Source organism: Dipodomys merriami, unplaced genomic scaffold, assembly GCF_024711535.1.
Source record: "Dipodomys merriami isolate MVZ:Mamm:240054 unplaced genomic scaffold, mDipMer1.0.p SCAF_36, whole genome shotgun sequence".
NCBI classification, from domain to species: domain Eukaryota; kingdom Metazoa; phylum Chordata; class Mammalia; order Rodentia; family Heteromyidae; genus Dipodomys; species Dipodomys merriami.
In genome coordinates, this window is record NW_027205159.1 from 2,137,178 (window position 1) to 2,159,944 (window position 22,767).

Below are 22,767 nucleotides of genomic sequence, written 5' to 3' on the forward strand. Positions count from 1 at the left end.
ACTCTGACAAGACAAGGTCTGCTTACCATCCCACCAAGAGAATTTCTCCAGACTTGATAAGGAAATTCATATAAGAATCCATTCAAAAGAACATGATGCTTTTTGAAATATACACATTCCATGCCTCTGAGCTTAGAAATTCAGACTGCTCAAACCAGACATATTTACATGGACTACAAGATTCATCTTTCCTTTACATACTGCATAGGACCATAGGACCATCTGAAGTTAGATTTGTGTGTGTATGTGTGTGTGTGCCATCCTGGGTCTTGAACTCAGGGCTTGAGCATTGGCCTTGCCTTTTTTTTTTCTTTTATTGTGAAAATACCTACTCACCTAACTTATTATATTACCATTTAAAGGTCTTGTCCTTTTTGATCAGTGTCAGTTCTTAGGCTTGAACTCAGGGCCTGGGCACTGTCCTTAAACTTTTATGCTACTGCACTACTAACACTTTATTCACAACTATACTACCAGCTTTTTTGGTAGTTACTTGGGGATGGACTTTCCTGCCCGGCCTGACTTCAAACTGTGATTATCAGATCTCACACTCTTGAGTAGCTAGTATTATAGGTATGAGCCATTCCTTTTGGAGTGAATGGCACAACTATTCCTTTTTATTTTCCCAATAGAGTAATGAGACTGTAGTTGGCAAATGCCAATAAATAATAAATTAAAATGATAGTTTACAAAAAAGGATTAGGTATATCCAATGAATTTAATACATGTAAGAGCTTCTGAATCATAAAACAAAACTGTGACCTGTCAGTTTAATGACACACATTTATTGTGAAGTGATAAGAAAAAAATCCTTTCAAATGATTAATTCCTGAAAAACACTGAAGACCTTATTCAAGAAGCTGGGTCAACAAATCTCCAGGCTCTTCTAGCTCTAACCCTCCCTGTAATTTCCACTGAGCACATGATGAGGCTTTCTCCCTGTTAATGAAAAGCATTTGTGAAGTAGAGTCATCTAAGCTCTCATCCTAAGAATGCTTTTGCTTTACTAGGAATCTATGTTTTCTCTATGCAGTATAATCTTCAAGACAGATAATAAATAGTCACATTATTCAAGCTAGTACTTGGTGCCTAGAAAGATGCCATATGATGGCTTACTACATTATCTTATTTAATCATGCCGGTGGAGAGATACGTTGTCATGCAAAGAGAGAGGAGACCTTGTATAGAATCCTACAGCCACATTCCACATTCTTAACTTCTCATTACATTAATTCAGGACCATGACCTTAGCATTCCACACCTCTGGAGCATCAGAAACTTTGAGAAGAAACTAAGAGTGTAGAAGAGTGCTTCTATGCACAACTGGAACCTGGATACTGTCAGTTATTACCACCTCCCATGTCCCTGAATCGTATGATATCTTATCCTCAATCCTGTCCTCATTCATGTCAGCTCCTAGTCTGCCCACTGCCTGCATCCTTGAAGTCAGCTTCTTAGTGAGCCCTCTCCCCTAGGAAGCCTCTTCTGTGCTCAACATCCTAAGAAAACCATTAGAATGGTTTTCCAACGTTATATTTTCATCTCACCATAAAAGTCTAAGCAGCTCTCACTGCCTCCACTGGCTGGAATCCAAGGCTATGCTGACCAGTCCCTCTCACTGTGGTCACTCTGCCTCCCATGGCTGCTGCCACTCACCAAAGGGGTATACTCTTCCTTACCTGCCACCAGGAGCCCAGCCTGTTTCCTGCCATCTCCTCTTTCTCTATTTTTCTGCTTATGCCAATCTAACCTCCTCCTGTCAGGGCTAGACACACATCTTTAATAAGTTCTTTTGAATTTGACATGTCTGAATTTTAACAACATAATAAAGGACTAAAAATGCTGAATATTAAGGACAAAAAGTCCACTTCTAGGGGAAAAAACTCACTTGGGAGGGAAAAAACTAGGAGAAAATGGGGGAAGAAATGACACTGTTCAAAAAGATATGTACTCATTACTTTACTTATGTAATTGTAACCCCTCTGTAATCACCTGTAAAATAATAATTTTAAAACTCCTCCTTTTAACTCAAAGTGCACAAATATATACAAGTCCTCCTTACTCTCCCAGCCTTTCCAAGTTTAAACTGCAGCTTTCTGAAACAAAGGTCACTTGGCTCAGCTACAGATAAATAAAAATTCACAAGCATCTCCAGGAAAATCAATACAGGTACTAAAAAATCTAAGTTGATAATAAATTTTAGTTCCCCTTGCACATAGCTCAGGAATGTCAGTACTTCCTGGCATGACTGTAATATCAGGTATTTCAGAAGGGTATTGATTTTGCCACTGAAGTGTGACTAAAGGGATAAATAAACTGCTCCTGAGGTCAATCGATCCATTTATCTTCACTGGTATTTTATAAAAAGTCAAAGTAGCATAAACTTTGATAAATAAATGTTATCATGAAAGAAATATTGCTGACATAAGGACTTGAAGGGAGAAAGAGCAGATGGCTCTGCCATCTGAAAGCCACAAAATTGGCTTAACATTTTAGTACAACCTTTCTCACCAAGTCTACATCATCTATGGGGCCCTAGTTCAAATGTGAACCACACAGCCAAGAAACATATGACCACAAGTCAAATCTTTAAGAAAAATAATAAAAGACAATGGAACCAAACTTTCATTCCTTTGGCTAATCAGAAAGAAATTGTTAGAGATCTCTAAAATAGGCAAATGCCCTTGGATATTTTGAAGGTATGTCTTGAAACAGCGAAGCAATTTAGACCTTTTGGAAATCAGGATGGGGCACATTCTGAAGTGGCTTTTTAAGGCTTTATTGTTAAACCAGGCTGCTCCAATAACCACTTAACTGCATTGCAATGATCCCATAAAGATTTCAATGCAAGGCCGTGGAAAGCTCACAACATTGTAGATGTAATGGGATATTAAGGCTCCAGAAGAATTTTAATTCAAGTGTAGGAAAAGTGGGAACCCTGTGAAGAGGCTGTAACTTAGTGTGAGAAATTACACTAGCGGGGTTTTACTGCAGTGTATGGAGACAGCATTACCATTGCGTAATGAAACAGTGATGCTGATCAAAGTCCATCACCTGATACTGCAATTTCAGCCCCAAACCCACTTGCATTAAATTATCATACCCCAGGGGATACACAGCTTTCAGGATGTAAAGACTGCTAAAAGATTACAAAGTTGGTTTGGGTCATCTTTACAAGAGCTCTCAAACTTGAAAAATGTTCCCAGGAAAATACAGATTTCTTCTTGGTCACTACCTAGGACTATTCAGGAGCTCTTTGGCTTCTTTGACCCTTAAACTACTGCTGCCTCCAAAGATCCCTCAGTGGGCCAGAGTAGAAAAACATGCTCAGCATTTGGTAAGGCACAAGAATTTTATCTCCTACAGACTGGAGCAGGATCCAGTGAGCTCTTGATACAGTGGCATTTACTGACTGCAAGTGTCTTGGTGGCCAGACTGGGCCTGGGATTCTCTGGAGGTCACAGGATGTTGGCAATGTGGTTCTAGCAGCTGCTAAAGCAGCCCTGGGCAGGAACAGTGCAGTAGCCATGGGTACAGTCAAAGGGGGAAATGCCCATGATGAAAAGTTGTCTGGCAGGTTTGGACAACCGCCACTAAATAGGTCTGGCACATTTTCCATGACAGCAGGTTGCTAGAAGGAGCACAGTATGCACAATAATGCTCATTTTCTTCCTTCTCCAGAGTTACAAGTGCAGAATTAGCCACAAAACTTAGTCCCCTCTCATGGCAGTCTTTCCATATGAGTAAACATAATGCAGGTATATATGTTTGTATGCATGTTTGTATGGGCACACATCATCGAGCTATGAATTTACTGCATAGCATGGCACTAAACAAATGAAAGGTGGTAATCTTTTGTAGTTTTTCTCCTCTTTTCTCTTCCTCTCAACTCTTCTGAGGCTCTGGACTTTTCCTGCACAATGCTTTAAGTCTAATTAGCTAGCCTGCTATTTTTCTGCCCTGGGTCTCATTTGCATGCAAATTATGTCATTGGCTGAGTGAAAATTTAAACATTATCTGTAGGCTGTAGCTTCATCTGTGTTTTTCCACTTGACCATCTCCAATAGGTTCTGCCAATCCTGCTGGCTTGGCTAAACCTTCATTCTCCCCTCACTATTCCATTGCCAAAGAAACTTAGAGATATTCATTATGTGGACTAAACCCTTCTTCATGTGGCCACCATTTCTACCCTTCCAACCAACTACCCAAGCTGGGAATCTGAGAGTCCTTTGTGTCACCCTCACAGCTAGCTAGCTATAACAGTATCTGGATACTACTACAGTTGTAAATTCTAGCTCATGCTCCTGGTCTTTCTCACCACATGAATACTAACTTCCTATTCTGTGTAGCTGCACCAGCTACTTCTCCAGTGGAGCTATGCTGTGAATATGGGTAATGTCCTTCAAAGGTCCATGTGTGAAAGGCCTGGTCTTCAGGATGGCACTATAAAGAAGTTCTGAGGACTGTTAGGGGGTGGAGAGTTGGGGAGTGGTCCATACCTCTTATGGGATTTTGGGTTCTCTCTCTTTCCTGGCTCTTTAGATGCTCTGACTCGTGTCCTTGGCATCATGTACAGCCCTTGTGAGAAAGCTTATTAATAAGCCAGTGTGGTCTTAAATTGGAAGTTATACAACTGTAATCCAAAATAACTTTTTTTTCTTTGTAAATTAATTGCCTCAAGAATTTAAAGTAATACAAAAGTAACTAAAAAAGTACTTCCTCTCATTGAAGCCACAGTGATCTCTCTCAAACTCCCACATGATCATATTATTTCCCTTCTCAAGACACTGATTGCTGGGCCCTTAGAACAAAAGGACAATTGCTTGTCACAACTAAGAAGGCATTTTATGACCTGGTCCCAGAGTCATCCCTTTCAATTCTTGTCAACTTCACATCCGAGCCTATAGCTCCAAGTTCTGCACATGTCTTTCCCTCTGACCATACGAACTTTTCAAATCTCTGCTAAGAAGAAATTTTCACCTCAGTCAGACATAAAGGTCCTTCCTAGCTGTTCCTACAAAACCCCGTGCATGGCAGTCATTAATGTTGTTCATAAAATATAGATATTGGATATATTTGCTCATGACTATTTAAGCTGCATACTTATGTACTGAAAAGTATAAACTTTAATAAACAGTATAAATAAGTTATAGCATTATAAATTTAGAAAATCTGGAAGTCACATGCTATAATTAGTGATTAATATCTCTACATAAGGAAATATTTCCTTTCATGGATAGAAAAATGGAGCATTTGTTTAAAATCAATGAGTGATAAACTCTAATCCCTAGTGGGAGCCTATTTGGAATAATGCCTTAAATACACACACAGAGCTTACTACATGTTAGAGTGCATTTAGATGAATTCTATTGTTGACTCAGCTCTCAGTGCAGGTATACCTTTTCACCTCAATGTTTACCAATCAATTGGGGTGCAGGTGTACCTCAGCAATGCAGGTGTACTTCATCAATGAAGGTATAGTTCACTTTATATGATAGATGCGCTTGTAAAACTTCATGCAAACTAAACTTTGTGAATCAAGGTTTATTTGAGGAAATCCTGTAATTCTATATTAAGGAAAGAATAATCTCCAAATTTAACTTTTCTGAGTAATCTAGAGTTGTGTAATTGGGCTTTCTTAAAGCAATATTATAAAGTAATCAAATGAAAAACAAAGAAAAATGATACAAGATATACACATGCATATCATATATTGCCAATATCCTATATAATACAACCACTAAGATGATTAAGTTATTTGGAAAGATGTCTCATGCATAATAAGGGAAGAAATACAGTAAAATTAAGTAGCTACATTCTTCTGAATCCCATTCACTATACTAATTTTTTATTCTACTTAAAAAAAATTTTTTTTTTCAGTGTTGGACCTTAGACTCTAGGTTTGGGCATTACACCTAAGCTCCTTTTGCTTAAGGCTAGCACTCTACCACTCGAGCTACTGCACATTTTTTCTGTGATTAATTGGAGATAAGAGTTTCATGGCCTTTCCTGCCCTGTCTGGCTTCAAACCACAATCCTGAGATCTCAGCCTCCTGAGCAGCTATGATCATGGTGTGAGCCACCGGCACTCAATTACTCTACTCTTGTTTTTTAACTATAAGTTTACTATACCAAGGACACAAGGGCATTCTATACTGGAACCATTTTTCTCCAAGACACACAAAAATGCAAAACCTCAATTTTCCAAATAAAATAAATAAGTAAAAATGATTGCCTGCACACAAAAGTATGTGTCCAATTATAATTGTATTATTACATTCAGTTTCAATGATCCTTAGATGTTAACAGTATAATACATGCAATCCTGTGTGAGATTTAGGAAGAAAACCTTCTCTAGCTACATTATGATTCAACATATTGTAAGACAAATTCCAATTTTAGAGATGTTAAATTGAGGAAAAAATGCTCATTGGGAAATCAATGCTATATGCTCACATACAATGCTATAGGCTCGGGATGTGGGACAACGTTCAACAACAGTAAAACTGTGTGTATGTATTGAGTACATAAATATAAGTATATATTTGAATAATAAACCATATAAATATCTAAAATTATGAAAACAGTATATACTGATAAATTTTAAAAATAGTACAGTTTCAGTATCTCTTATTCAACCTGTTTGGGACCAGACAGGTTTAGATTTTGGAGAGAGTGCTTCTACACAGAGATAGATACGTTTGAAATAAGACCTACGTCTAAAATGTTTCCAATTTTGGAACATTTGGGATTTAAGATTTTTCTGATCAAGGATGCTTAATCTATCTGTGCTTGCTTCACATGCCAAATTACCTCTTCTTTAAAGTTATAACTCAGAGACGCTGCTGCTGCTGCTGCAGGATCACGACCAGGGGTATCTGAGTAATAGCTCTTCAAGTCTACAATTAAAAATGGCCTCTAACAAAACTACATTGCAAAAAATGGGAAAGAAACAGAATGGAAAGAGTAAAAAAGTTGAAGAAGCAGAGCCTGAAGAATTTGTTGTGGAAAAAGTACTGGACTGACATGTAGTGAATGGGAAGATAGAATATTTCCTGAAGTGGAAAGGTTTTACAGATGCAGTGGAGAACTGATGTTTCTCATGAAATGGAAGGATTCAGATGAAGCTGACTTGGTGCTGGCAAAAGAGGCAAATATGAAATGTCCTCAGATTATAATTGCATTTTATGAAGAGAGACTAACTTGGCATTCTTGTCCAGAAGATGAAGCTCAATAATTGTTTGCATTTATACATTTATATATATATATATATATATATATGTATATATGTATATATATAATCTGAGTCTTGGTTTTTCAATTAATGGTGTGAAACAATAACTACATTCTAAAGAAAATCAAGTTTGATAATGGTTTTGAAAGTAGTATTGGGGGAGTTGTTGAGTTTTTTGGGGTTTTTTCCCTCAACAGCACTGGGTACTTTGACAAATATAATAAAGGTTTTCCGTAGTTGCTTCTTTTATCAGAAAAGACTATTTAATTCCATGGTATATTTCCTCTGCATTCAGGAACAGGTTGGGTTTTTAAAAAATATTAAGACAATATTTTTTTGGTCATTAATAAAAACAGCTTGTCTTTAACAGGACCATCCTGTATTTTTTTTTTTTTTTGCGTGTGTTTGTGTGTGTGTAAACAAAATACAAAGGTAGTTTTTTGTTATGGAGATTTTGCTTGTTCAGAAGTGTTGGGCATCAGACCCAGAGTCTTGCATATGTAGACAAATGATGTATCACTGAGTTACATTCCTGGCCCTTGTTTTAGTTAGTTAGTTTGTTTGTATTTTGAGACAGGGTCACTAGGCAGCTCAGGCTGGCCTTGAACTTACTAGGTTGTCAGGCTAGCCTCAAACGTTAGGTCCTCCTCCCTCTGCCATAGATAGACAAATGCAGTAGGTTTGCAAAACTTCTTGAAAGGAAAAAATTTATCACTACCAACAATTTCCCTCATCCAGATGAGAAAACTAAATTTTTATTTCCTTTCATTAAAAGTTTCTGTAGTGAGCATTCCCTAATAGAACATTGGAATCATGGGTCATGATCTAAGTCTCAGCTCATGGAAATGTAAAATCAACTGGTTAGGGATTTCTACTATTTAGGACCTGCTGGCCTAAATGATCAAAGTTTTATAATTATTGACCTGCCTGCTTTTTCTTTACCCCAACTCATTCCTTACATGTAAGTTCAATTTTTTTTCAGTATTGGGTTACTGGTTCCACAAAAACCAGAGAAACAACTTTGTAGTCATCAGAATGTTACCCAACTGTATATTGTTTACTTTATTGTAAATAATGGTGAACAGTGGTCAATAGTTTTATATTCCTTTAAAAAAAGTTATAACTCAGAAAATTAGTATACAAATAGTAACAACCCTAACAGTTGTTTAATTGGACAGGTAACTATCAGGTTGAAGACACTCAACAAAAATGAATTAATAAGTTTTTTTTTCTGTAGTTCATGGGGCTTGAACTCGGGGCCCAGGAGCTGTCTCTAATTTTCTGTTCAAGTCTAGAGCTCTCCCACTTAAGCCATAGCTCTACTTGTGGTTTTCTGGTGGTTAATTGGAGATAATATGTTCCTGTCCTGTCTGGTTTTGAACTTCAATCTTCAGATCTTAGCTTCCTGAGAAGCTAGGATGACAGACCTGAGCCACCAGCACCCTGCTTACCAACTTCTTTTTAAAAAGATTTTGATGCCTCCTCCTTTGTTTTTGCTTGATAAGAAATATACTCATTACTTTGCTCATGTAACTGTAACCCTTCTGTACAGTATTTTCACAATAAAAAAAACTTATTTAAAAAGACAAAAAAAGATTTTGAAATGACTGTCCTAATAAGCTATTCTGCAATATGATGTGATTAATCCATCACAAGCTTTACTCTCCAAGTTTTAAACACATCAAGCTTATTTTGAAGGTCTGAGGTATCTTACCATGGCTGGTGATACATCTACACATCAATATGAATGGAGAAATGCCTCTAAAAACTGCTAACCTGCTTGATGCTGCCCATTACAAATCTTTCAGACCCTCAAGTCTATTTATTGTCTCTGTTCTACTTACTTTTTAAGCTAATATCCTTTTCAACATTCCCCAAGGAGCATATCATAGAGGGAAGAACATACAAAAGAAACAAAAATATCACATGAGATGTATAAGACGTTATGTTGAAAAACAAACTTTACAACTTTGGTGCGGGCCCAGGGGAGGGGGGGAGGGGAGGGAGAGGGGGGAGGGGGGAATGATGGGATTTGAGATGGGAAGGGATGGGAAGGGGAACAAAGGAGGAGGCAACAATGCTTGATAAGAAATGTACTCATTACCTTGCCCATGTAATTGTAACCCCTCTGTACAGTATTTTCACAATAAAAAACTTATTAATAATAATTTTTAAAAAACGACAACAACAAAGAAAAACCTCTTGTGTCCAGCTCCCATCCAAGAAAAGCCCAGGACCAGATGATTCACAGCTGAATTCTACAAGGCTTTCAAAGCAGAACTCAAACCAATACTCCTCCAATTCTTCAATGAAATTGAAAGTGCAAGTTTGCTACCAAACTCTTTCTATGAAGCCAACATAACCCTCTTCCCAAAACTAGATAGGGACTCACCAAAGAAAGAGAACTATAGACCCATTTCTTTGATGAACATCAATGCAAAACTTCTCAACAAAATTCTGGCCAATCGACTCCAACAATTCATAAAAAAAAAAAGCATACAACTTTACAACTTTGGTGGGGCGGGGGAGGAGGGAGGAGGATTGAGTGGGGGAGTGGGGGGAGGTTGGGAAGGGATGGGAAGGGGAAACAAAGGAGACTACAATGCTTGATAAGAAATGTACTCATTATCTTGCCCATGTAATTGTAACCCCTCTGTACAGTATTTTCACAATAAAAAAAAATCATACACTATGATCAAACAGGATTCATTTCAGGGATGGAAAGCTGGTTCAATATATGCAAATCAATTAATATAATTCATCACATCAACAAGAGCAAGGATAAGAACCACATGAATATCTCAATAGATGCCGAAAAAGCATTTGACAAGATCCAACACCCCTTTTATGATGAAAGCTCTGGAGAAAGTAGGAATCCATGGAACATTCCCCAATATAATAAAGACTGTGTATGACAAACCTACAGCTAACATTAACCTTGCCAAGTTTTTTTAACCCATCATTTACACCTCTTTCTTTCCTAATTTTATTATGCATCTGAAAACTCTATCCTTTATCTCACTTGTTTTTCCTTTCTAGGCTCATGAGAAAGAGAGCAGAACCTGAGACATTTGTGATGGCTTGTCCATCTGAGCTCTACTGGGAAAGGAAGCTATGACTTCCCCAAATCCCTATCTCCATGTAGATATTCTGTGTCTGCCAGGGCAATCTGTATTCAATACACAATGTAAAACAGGGTCTGTGTAAAGCAGAGTCTGTATCTCTGTGGCATAACTATGCCATCTTTACAATGAAATGTGTACATCTCCCATTAAATATGAGATATTTCAGTTCGAACACTGAGTAGGATAGCACTTACAAATGAATCCTACTTGGTTAAGTTTAGATCTCATGGGGGAAAATGCCAATCTAAAAATATCTCGGGCTTGGGGCCCTTTATGTCTGATTTTGAATTAAATTATACTCTTTCCCCTTAACATCTTTTGAGACAAACACCAATTGAGGTAGCAGTATCAGGCCTGAAACCTGAATGTTCTGATTAAGTGCCCCATAATTGCTAACTAAAAGAGGGATTCCTCTTTTATTGATCCCCTTTTCAGTGCAAGCAATTTTGGTAGCTTGTTCTTGTTTTGTTTCTGACATAACCAACTTTGCTTGCCTCCTTACACATGAACCTACAAGTTCTACAAGCCTGGATTCCTCAAGATCAGAAATTCTAGAGTTCCTGGTCTTCCCACCTAGCCAGCACTTAGCACCTCCCACCCATAGCAGCTATTGACTGATGCTTAAGTTCCTGGTGCTCAACTATCCTGACTTCCTTTCCTGTGCTTTCCTCTCTTCTGCTTCCATCTCTAGCTTCTTCTCCCTCTCCTCTGCAGCTTTCACCTTTCTGATTTTCCTCCTCCTCTTCACTCTAACCTCTCTGCCCTCACACTGGAACAGTCTGGAAACCATACTGCATTACAACAGCATTCAAGTGGGTGACTATGCTGCATGGAACTGTAGGAATCTAATGGTAATGTACTGTCCAGGAAGGTTCTGATGCTCTTCTTCCCAGATGTTACCCAAGTCATCACAGACAATGTTTTTCAAATCCCTGCTGGCCTCTCAGTGGTTGTTTGTCAAAATCTTCCCATAGAAAGTGATAGAACAACCCTCTTGGTCATGGTGACCTCCATAGATAAGGTCGTGTATGGCCTGTGTACTTACCTCCTGATCTCTGTCCATATGCTTCTCACCTGCCCTTCTCGCCTCCTTTGCTGTTGCTGAGAGACTAAGATCTTTTCATGAGTTATAGTTTCTTTTCTTATCATCTGAGATGCCAAGCTGATGCCAATTACAAAAAGGAGACAAGCCAGCTATTATTTGATCTCTTTGTGTTTATGCCTGGCTGCAGGCTCACAGAGAGGTACCCCACACATTTCAGCATTGGTACGAAAGACAACATAAGGTTTTTGTTTCGTTTTGTGTTTTAAAAAACTGTAACAAATACTCATGAGTTTAATTTAACTGCCTACTTACTAGCACCCATGCTTGTTAAGAGTGGCAATAAACCAACTGAAAAATTAAGTGCTTACTTCCTTACATCCTAGGTTATACATTATTTTAAGAGTTCCATAATTAGAAATTCAGTTGGCACTCACACCAGCAGTGGAGATGCTAATGACTCCATTTGCTATTCATACAGATGTTATCATCTATTACTCCCTCCACTGCCACTGGAGATTCAGTGTTTCTTTTTATTCCTTGAATTTGATAAATACATGGATAGTCTTTGCTTTACACAATAAAAGAATATTAAAACCAGGTCTAATAAGTGTGCGGCTGAAAAAATGAAAGAAACACTGATAGGTCTCAACAGCAAAGTTCTCTGGCCTTTTCCTTATCATTCAAACCAGCTAATAGGGAAATGTTTTTGGAAATGTTCTTGTGTGTGCCATTCTAAATAAAGTTCAGAGGTAATGCTCTAATTCCAAGAACGAGTCTTCAAAGGTACCAACCCATGATAACTACCTTTTAAATGTGTATTTTATTTTTCATGCTAGATATTCAATAACTGTGCCATATTTGAGGCCTGGTTATGCCAGGTATTAGCATGGTTATAATTAGGATGATTAACATGTCAAATGTTAAGATGATAGATTCTTAAGAAGCCCAGAAAATCAGTATTGTTAACACCATTTTATGTATGTGAAAACTGAGAAAGAAGGTTCAGAAACCTTGTTGGCAAGAGAATTAAGCAATGGTAGAGTTGAGTTTCAGATTTAGGACCAAAATGAGAACATATTAGGTAGGTCCTGCATGTTACCCGGCTCTTTCTCTGTCCATGTAGGATGGTCGATTGTGTCCTCTTAGTATGGCTACTATGTCCAGTTACTCCGACAAATAAATACCATTCCATTTTATTTTAAGGAAGAACATCCTAGATAATCCCATGGACCTGATAAAAATCAGGTGATAGCCCCTGAAGCAGAAGTTTTCCCTGGAGAAGAAATTCTGATTTGGGGGTTTCTATACTATTCTTCCTGATGATCTGCCCTGTGGATTTTGAACTTGCCCTGTCAACTCCTGCAACCATATAAACCAGTAGCTCATCTATCTATCCATCTTTTAAATACACACATATATCTTCAGCTATGTCTGCTTTTCTGGTGGATTTTGGACTGACTTGTCCTTTCAGAGTTGTCCTAATTGTACAACTAAGGAAGTACCATGTACCAATACCTTGCTAGGTACACATGCTTGTCCACATGCAGCAAGTTTATTTATACATTTATATAAAGCAAGAAATTATGTGATACATCTTTTTTTTGCTTTTTTTCCTAGTTTAATAGGCAAGGTCTTACTATGCAGTCCAGGCTGGCCTCAAAATTGTCATCTTCCTGCCTCCATCTCTGGCATGCTAGGATTATAATCAATCTCAGTACCCCTGGCTACCATATTATTGAAGTTTAACCTCCTTCAATCTTTTACAGCAAGGAATTTAAGTTAAACAATTTAAAGCCAACAACATGCACAGCTATTTATCCTTTTTTTTCTAACAGATAGAAAATCAATCTTTATTCATCATATAATTGAAGTCATTCATGTGCTTATCATGTTATTGATAAAAGAGGTGTCAAAATTACATGAAATCTGTGTAAACTGCCTAAAATTACTCAATTCTATTACACTGTGTGCAATTTTACTATTTTACTATTTTAACAAGTTCATGTAAAACTCAGTCATTCTATGAGCAAGATTAAAGTGACATATTTCTAGTATTACTAAAATATTATTCCTTAGATACTAGTTTAGGAAAGTTTATTCTTCTCTCTAGGTTAAATAACCCACACTCCCTTAATGCTTCACTGTGAATCATGCATCAGACTTGAACTGCCTCCCTTACCTGCCTGTGACACTTATTCATTTTTTTCACATCCTAAGCAGTGAACACTGGACTTAGCCTTCTAATAAAAGATTCTGAATTGCTAGTGAATGCTACTCATAATACAAAATACATACTATGTCCATCTACCATTATGAACACATCCTCATTAGCCTCCTTCCAAGCAGACAGAAGCTTTCTTTCCTGTCAATCATACTTTGAACCAATGAATGGCCATGCAGTGGTATATGGCTTATCTTGTCTTTAACAAAACTTCCTATTTTGACACTTGTTTCTATTCGGGTAGCTTATGTGTGCCCATTCTCTCATTTTTCCATAATCATTTTATATCTGATTTAGCTGTTCTGTCTGATACTATTATTCTAAAACCAATGTCAATCATCTAGACACTGTTGAAAATAATTTTCAACCCTTCCTTCATGTCACTGATCACATGGTGTATAAAAATGACTCTTTTAGACATGTATTCTATTATATATGGATACATTTAAAATATAAACACATTCATAAACACATACAGGACCCTACATAATGCTTACAGTTGTGGAAATTTGGGGAGATAAAAAGGGGGAAGAAAGAGTATTTGAGGGTGCAATACACTGTGTGTGAATGAAAATGGCAAGTGAACACTGTTGAGTAATTCTGATTGGAGACTGAGGAAAGAATTGGATTAAAATATGGTGTATATGGTGTATATCTCACACATGTACATATGTGAGATACTATGGTGAACCTTTTTGAACAAGAACATACACTTTATCCAAAGTAAATGCTAGGAAGGTGAACCGTGTCCTGTCTGGTGTGGGTTTTAGTGCGAGGGTGGAAAGTGAAAGACAGCAAATACAGTAAAAATATTAATGTACATTGCAAAAATAGAAAAATGAAGCCTGTTGAAATGTCTAGGGAAAATAGTAAGAATGATGGAGGGTGATGAAGGAGAGTGATGAATGGGTTGAATGTGATCTAGGCACACTGTAGGCATATATGAACATGTCAGAATGAAGTCCCCTTACACAACACTAACTGATGTTAATTTAAAAACATGAGAAAAAGGCCTTTTTGTGAATAGAGCAGAATGGTCACACTGAGATGACCTATGAAATACAAAACCTGCTGATATTGACTGAAAAGACTTAAATCACCAGGCTCAGTCTGTTACAGAAAATGCTCACTAAATACTAATTACATTAAAATAACCAGCAGGAGTGAAAGTACTCTTAATGTTTGGTTTGGGAATAAACACGCTTCTGTTCAGGTAATAATTTTTTTAAAGTCCTATGCTCACATTGTTTACTATGTATTAGTAGTTAATACTTTAGAAATCACTTTTTTCTTTCCTATGAAGATTTTCAATATTTACTATACTGAACTATCTAGTAACACTAGGATTCTGTACTAAATATGAAGATCTTCCTAGCAGTTAACAATGTGCTCTTCTTTGAACAACACTGTGCAAAACAATTCAACAAAACCTTCTAGATGATGGCTGCTAGTTTCTGCAAGGAATTTATAATCAATTACATGTCATCACTAATAGTTCCTAAAGGAGTGATACCACTTTGATCACACTATGAGGAAAAATCTTTGCTTATTCTAACTTGCTGGTAAGTTTATTCTTTTTTTTTGGGGGGGAGGGTCTGGTCATGGGGCCTGAATTCTGGGCCTGGGCGCTGTCCCTCAGCTCTTCAGCTCAAGGCTAGCACTCTACCACTTGAGCCACAGTGCCACTTCCGCCTTTTTTCTTTTTGCTTATGTGGTGCTGAGGAATCGAATCCAGGGCCTCATGCATGCAAAGCAAGCATTCTACCACTGAGCCACCTTCCCAGCCCCCTGATAAGTTTATTCTTAAGGACAACATGACTCTCAAAACCTTGCAATTTTCCTTTTTCACTTCAGGCACAAGGAAGCTCAGAGCCAGTTTGCAGGTTATCTTAGTATGTAACTAAAATTTTACATAGTATGTGACTAAAATTTTTTAAGTACTAATATGTGACTAAACTTATTTATTGTATAAATTAAATAAATTAACTGATCTTGCAACATTTTCAGAAAAAAAGACACAAATAACATCGTGTTGTGGAAAATTAAGTTAAATTTGATCATTTCAGGAGCTCTAACTGGCTTTATTGTTCAGCTGGCCAAATCCCTATTTGATTACAGTTAACATCACTTCTTGCAGTAAAAACTCTTTTGTTCCTAACAATGTTAAACTGAAGTTAAACTGGAGAATCTTTGATGGCATTACATAAATGCTAACAAAGGGATAAAAATACTTTTTATTTGTGTACAGGGTGTAGCAGCATGGCATGAGCATTTTTGATTTGTGCACACAATCTAGCAACATGGCATGAGTGTCAAAGCTGCCAGCTGTGCGCTTCCTGAAGCTGAGCATATTAGTACATTACTCTGCCAGCTATCATTCACAGTGAATTGACCTATACATGCTAAGGCTCTATCTGGTCTACCATACCCCTATATTTTTCAATTATTGTTTGATCTATTTTTTTCTATGTGTAAGTTTTCAGAAGACCTAACATATACCAAGGTTTAGAACAAATAAAAGATTTTTATAAGAAAAAGATACCTTTCAAAAATTCAATACAAACAACAAGGAGATATGGACTGCCTGAATAGACTTTGCCTCATTTAAATATTTGTACCTTTCATTTTGAAAGACAAATGCAGCAAAGGATGACACTTGCCTGTTGTGGTATGTACCTTTAATAGGGCAAAGCTCCAAGTAGGAAAATTCATGGTCTGTAGAGGTTTCTTGTGCCTCAGGTTCACTGTAAATTTTACTGATCAACACTTGATGTCTAGGTAACAGATGATAGAAAATTCAGATGTTCCCATGTTCCTTTTTGAAGAGCTAAGCTGCTGTACCACCACCAGCATCCACCTAGAAGATGGCTCAGTGGAAAGTAGGTGGAATGAATGTTGTGACGGCAGCCTAGAAGCTGGAAGGAAAGACTTGAACCCACATCAGATGCAGCACAGACAGACAAAACTCACTAGTCCTCTGTCAGATTCTGAAGAACCATGATGCTGTTAGATAACATTAGAGGAAGAAATTTAACATTCTCTGACAATACACCTGGACTTCCTTGTTAAGAGGTGCAGAATTTACAAGTACAAAAATAATAACATGGCAGCGGAAATTGTCTGAATGAGAGGGAGGAACAGAATCCATCTTAAGTCAGGAAATCATGCATCAGCAACAGGATTTCTTGACCATGTGGATATAATTCTGAGAGCAACAGGAATAATTACTCCCTTGCTCTTTAGCCCGAAGGACAAGGATACAGTCATGTACCAGAGGAATAGTGAGTCCCAATTTTACCACGTGATTAGCCCATAAAAGGAAGACTGTTCTATTTATTAAGATAAACACCCAGCATTCTATAGAAGCTTGGTGCAAAAAGCCTATGGGAAAAATAACTGCCCACAAAACAAACAATCAATAACTCTACACAGAGCTTAAGTTTTATGCTTGATGACCAACATAGTCCATAAATGTCATTTGGTAATTTGTACTAGTAAAAATTATTAGTCAAAATCACACTTGGGGCAAATGTGCTTCCACTTACCATATAACTTGTTTTAGTATGTCCTTAAATTAATAAATGTGTGTATGCCCTCTCTTAGGATCTAATAAATAACCCCTTGACCACTGACTATGAACAAAGTTCTTCATCAGGGAGGTGTCCATTCATACAGAGCTTTCAAAACAACCAAAATGAATATTTCCCATAAAATGAGCCAAGATGAGAAATTACTAGATTATGAGAGACAGAGTTCCATATCAAACCCAGAAACTGCAAAGTTAATTATAAGCAAAAATCTCAGAGGTTGTATATCATCAAATGATAACATAGGGAAACAAATTCTTAGCTTACCATTTTTATACTGGAGATTAATTTTTATCCTACCAAAACTACCTACTCATGAACAAAACAGATGACTATATTTATTTTATGTCTGGAGATGGGTTGTTACACAACAATAGCTAGCCCAGACATTCCCTGTAAGAAGAGTACAAAGAGACATGTGACAGCCTAATATAGCCTGATGTATTCTGATAAACACTGGGTGAGTTCAGTGACATCTTACTCCTTCAGTTCAGAGGAAAGAAGAAAAAAAGCTAAAGTAACTTGATGACAGGATAGTGTTTTATTCAGCTATACTTAAGCACAGAGAGAGAGAGAGAGAGAGAGAGAGAGAGAGAGAGAGAGAGAGCAACATTTTTGTATAAAATATAAAGGTTTATACTGAACAAATATTGAATCCAGATCATGTATATTATTTTCATAGTATATTCTAGCAATTCTGAATCTATTTTTTGTGAGTATTCTAATATCAAGAAAATAAGTAAACAGAAATATTGGGAATCATCTTTCTCATTGTTGAAAAAGGAAGTAATTAATACAAATGACTTGAGTGAACCAGATGGAACTGGATTTAGATTAGAAATATTATAGATCTGGCCTTTTTCAAATTAAATATCTAAGTGGATAGAGATACTAAAGCATAGAAAGACATGTTATTATATATCCATGTGTATGCATATGAAATATACATATTATCTAGTGTGATCTAATTAAATAGCATAGGAATAACAACATTCAACCAGAAATGAGTACACATGGTACCCAGAACTTGGTTTCTAAATTTTATTTCAGCAATAAAAGGAACTAAGTCTCTCTTGAAAAATGGCTGATTCCAGGGACAGAGTTAAATAATTACAAAATTATTTTAGGACATCTTATATGTCAAATGGAATCAACCCAGCTTGAAGAGTATCTCTACAGAGAAATTTGGAGGAATATGAACATAAAGATAATGTGTGCATGATGGGAGCCAGTGGCTTAGGCCTAGAATCTTAGCTACTCAGAACGCTGAGAATAGGAAGAGTAGGGTTCCAGGCCAGATGGGTATGGTGGCATAAATGGCAATCTGAACAACAATAGGAAGCCTAAGAGAGGCAGACTACAGTCCATATATACACCCAAGAAGGTAGCCAGACCATTAAAAGGTGAAGTATGGATTAATAATGGAATGCTTGCCTAGCTAAAAATACTACAAAAAATACTACAAAAAATAATGTGAATGACTGATTATCACATATTGAGAAAATAAAAATCCATGAGTTCATATGGATTAAACACATAAATATGGCAAAAAAGAAAGACTTTCTTATAAATACAATCATTCAATCTGCATTTGGAAAGCACTGTTGTAACTGACTCAGACAAATATCACAGCTGCTCAAACTTAAAGAGCAATGTCTCTGTAACCTCACAGATACTTGTTAATAGTACTTTTTAAATAATTTTGGTAATGAAATCTAGCTCCTTTGCCAAATTCATAATAGTTACAGGATAATCAAAGTATAAGGAAATGTCAGCCTAAGGAGGGTATGAACAAGAAGGTGGTGACTGTGTTGCTGTGAAAGCCAAATTCTGGAGGCCACTAATAAGAGGGTATGAGTTGGGATAGATAATACCGTATTCTACGCCCTCCCTCTGGTGTCTGTCAATTAATATAAGGATCTTCCTTTCTTCCCTCTTACAACACCTCTCTTTATCTTCTTTCTCTAAGAAAGTTCTGTCTGAAAGACAGTTCAGACTGTCCTTGAACTCTCAATCCTCCTATCTTTGCTTTCCCAAGTGTGGGCATGAAAAGGTGTGGTTTCTCGATGATGCTCTTTATTGTTTGAATTCAACTAAAAGTGGGAAGGCAAGAAGGGTTCCTACATAGAGCTTCTATAAACTGGGGAGCTAGCTCTGGAAGAAAAAATAGTAAAGATTCATAATAACCCCTTCTGCTCTGAACAGGTATAATGAAGAGAACATCCTCTCTCACCTAACTCCAGCACTGTTTCCCATGTGTTCACCTTGTCTCTGGCAGCTGGACTCTAAGCTCTTCAGGGAAAAATGACCATCACACAAAGAGCTTATTAAACAATCACTAGATTATTGTGATTTTTAAGTGATTGATATGATAGATTACTAACAGTAATTAATGAATTAAAAAGTACAATAAAAATAATTTACAAATACTATGATTATAGACAATAGCAATTGGAATCTATCTCATTATTAGTGACCAGAATCCCATACCAACTGATTTATATTTTAACACAAGACAGTATTACCTGGTAAGAAAGTAAGTGATAGGAAGGAATTGATATGTGGCAAGGACACTGCATTGCCTGTCCATAAAAAACACAACAACAAAATCTGTCGGATATTTATTACTTGGGTATTATATGAATACTGCAGAAATTAAAATCTTAGAAAGAGAAAAAAATCACAGCAAATTCCTATAGAACCAAAAGGCAACTTGCTAATGCACATTAAATTCTGATACAAAAAAAGAAGGGAAAAAAAGAACAGACTCTCTCTTCTAGTGTAGGGGAATAAATAATTTACTATTCCTTCAACCAAACAATTCTTCCTTACTATATAAAAATAGATCTGGTTGTAGTTTACAAAATAAAATCTAGTATATTTCCCTTCCAGACTTAACTTATGCATTGGTGTATGTTGTGTGGTTATGAGGAAAAATCAACCCAGAAGTCATAAAGAAAAGTTTGTCTGAAATGTCGTCTTGCTTCAGTGATAATAAAGAAAAGTCAATTGATCAAAGTCTGAAATAGCTGAGCTGGTTCTTGAGCCACTTAAAATAATTTTTAATTAGAAAACTTTAAAAAAAAACCCATCTCTTTTGCTTTTAAATAAAATTCTATTAATAAGTAAGTCTATTAGCCAATATACTTATCCAATTTCAGTTCTGAAGGGAAGACTAACAAATATCTTACTAGATAAGATGTCTGCCTAAGGGTATGAACAGAAAAGTGGTGACTGTGTTGGTGTGAAGGCCTGATTCTGGAGGCCACAAATACTCTACTTCCTCCCTCTGGTGTCTGTTGGTCAACCAATGTAAGTATCTTCCATTCCTCCCTCTTCTGGCATCTCTCTTTATCTTCTTTCTCTAAGAAAAGGTACAACCATTGTCAGAATTACATCTGTTGGTGGCAACATTTGTAGTATTAATTATTCCAGTCTCAATTTATTAACAACTTAGAGCTTTTTCATTCACTGACTTATTCTGACAACCAATACTTAGTAAGTTAAATTGACAAACATAAGAGAAATACATATTCAGATGACTGTTACTGTGAATAGTACCTTCATTCAGTAAAAACCGTGGCTTTAAGAAGTTACTTGCAACTGAAACCTAACAGAAGTACCCTCCTAAAGCAAAACTTCTATAGGTTTTCATCTCATTTTCAGAAGTTATGTTTAAAAAGAAAAACCAATAACAAAAATACTAAATTCAGTAGAAATAGCATAAGATGAAAAGTAAACATAGAAATCTTTTGAATTATACAACTTTGGGGGATGGGGTACAATTTGGAGGAGGGAAATATGGGAGAACATGAGGGAAGAGGTTAACACTGTTCAAAAAGAAATGTACTCATTACCTGTCTTACATAACTACAACCTTTCTGTACATCACCTTTACAATAATAATAAAAATAAATAAAATAAATTCTTCTTTGTCATCCAAACCACTTTTGCACAAAACACTATGTCCCTTCTCCTAGCTCCCCTGAGCAAACTTTGATCTGGAGCATGAAATGCCTGCCATTCAGGCTTTCAGAAGCAAGAGGTGTACTATCAATCCTAATCATTCTTGCTACCGCCTCATGACACAGCTTAGGTTACTGTCTCATTTTTCTGAATACAGACAATAATCATTAATTCCCCCTAGTAGTAGTACAGAATCTTTTCTCACCGCTGCAATGTTCTACTTCATAAAGGATATGGATAAGAAACATTTAGAGTACCTATTCTTTTATGGATGATCTCCAAGCATGAAACTATTAATGTTCATCTCAACCATAATGACTGTATTTCTCACATTAATGCTCATGGCTGAACACATCAATTAAAAATAGATGTATAATTTCCACATTTCAAATAAATGTAATTGTGTGTAGAAGATCTAATGTATGCATTCTTGTATATATTTCTGTGAGGTGCTGCATAGACAACTGTGAAATGGAGGATAAACCTTCTATTAATATATCATGTCTTCTAGACATCTGCCCTTTAACACCAGAGTAGTCATGTTGGCTGAGGTTACATTAGAGTTTATGGGGTGAATTTTATTCACAATTGGAAAACTGGCATTAAGTTCAACTTACTTACAATGTTTTCCGATAAATAATTATTTCATTTTGAAAAAGTAGTCCATACTAATTCATTTCTCCCCTTTTAACCAAGTAGAAGTTCACTTAAGACAAAAATTAAAGGTAATATATAGCTCCTCAAATTAAACTCAAAATAAGTATGAAAATAGTAATCATAGCAATAACAGCATCAGAAAAGCAATGAAACAGAAAATTGACAAACACATAAAAAAAACCAACAAAGCCAGTTAATTTTCTGGAAAGATAACTATATTTGATACTACTCAGCAGTACTGATCAAGATTTTCTTTTAAAAAGAGAGAAAAAAATTCACCAGTATCAGAATAAAGAAGCAGATGTCACTGAAAAGTGTTTAAAAATTAAAAGTACAATAAAGGAAGGTTAATAGACAACTTAGATGAAACAGATAAATTCCTTTAATTCTATATTTGTTAAATAAGTTGAATTTATAGTTAGACAGTTAAAAATGCAAGATCTTTGTACTAAACACCTTATAGCATTATTGATTTAGTATACAAAATTAAATAAGTGGAGAAATAACACACAAATGTATTCAGACTTAATATTGTTAAAATAACAAATCTCCTCAAACCCATGAAATGATCCAACATAAGACCAGTCAAAATACCACTACACTTTCTTTAAAAGAAAGTATATAAGAAGCATAATTGGGATAATTACATATCAAAGCAAACTAGGAGGGAGGGACAGAGGAAAGAGAGAAGGAAGGAAGGAGAGAAGGTGAGGAGGCAACTGCAGTGGCACTACTGGCTCATACCTGTAATACTAGCTACGCAACAAGCTGACATCATGTCATATTTGCTAGGAAAAGGTCCACTTCTGCCAAGTTGTCAAACTTATTAGCATAAAGGTTTTAGAAGTATTTCCTTATAATGTTCTGAATCTTGGTTGTTTCTGTGGTGATGTTTCCATTCTCATCTTTGAGTTTATTTATTTGGGTGTGTT

At 36.4% G+C, this 22,767-nt stretch overlaps 1 protein-coding gene and 1 pseudogene across 6 annotated transcripts in view; one reads left to right on the forward strand and one right to left on the reverse strand.

The window, feature by feature from the left end:
- The window catches only part of Aff3 (ALF transcription elongation factor 3), a 579,697-nt gene that overhangs the window by 337,342 nt on the left and 219,588 nt on the right, over nt 1-22,767 (reverse strand). The window lies entirely within an intron of this gene.
- On the forward strand, nt 6,867-7,094 carry LOC138804233 (chromobox protein homolog 3 pseudogene; annotated as a pseudogene).